Below are 576 nucleotides of genomic sequence, written 5' to 3' on the forward strand. Positions count from 1 at the left end.
CCCCGCCGCAGGTCTTCGCCCTACAGCAACCTCTTCACCGACATCAGCATGGGCCTGGGCACACGCGCCTTCATATCTGCCGGAGACATCACCTGGGGAACGCACGCGTGCGTGACCTTTGCCCGCCCGCGCTCCGAGCTGCCTTGCGGCGACTCTGTATAAACACAAGCTGCCGGGCCACACTTGGGGGTGCAAGGCGGTCGTGTTTTGCTGCCCTCCCCCGCTCTGCTGCAGGCTGCACGCAATGCTTGCTGCTAGTGCTGACGTTTGAGGTTGCCACATGAATTCCGCTCTCTGATGCGCAGGGCGAGATACGAGACTTTCCACAACCTCAGGGCAAGCCTGAACTTCCTGCTGCCAGTGGTGAGGCGCGAGCGGTCAAAGTTGGAGGGTCGCCGTGTCGACGGCTGGGGTACTTGCTGATGGCAGGCTGGTGCTGGCTGGGAAACTGTGAGGAGGGTACAGCCAAGCTGCAGGCGTGCGACAGTGCGATCATCACATGGCTGTTGCTTGCATGTGTCGGGGCCCGACAGCCACTCCCAGCCCCTCGCGTGACCATTTTCTGAGCGCCACAGC

The sequence above is a fragment of the Monoraphidium neglectum genome (assembly GCF_000611645.1).
Source record: "Monoraphidium neglectum strain SAG 48.87 unplaced genomic scaffold scaffold01694, whole genome shotgun sequence".
NCBI lineage: Eukaryota > Viridiplantae > Chlorophyta > Chlorophyceae > Sphaeropleales > Selenastraceae > Monoraphidium > Monoraphidium neglectum.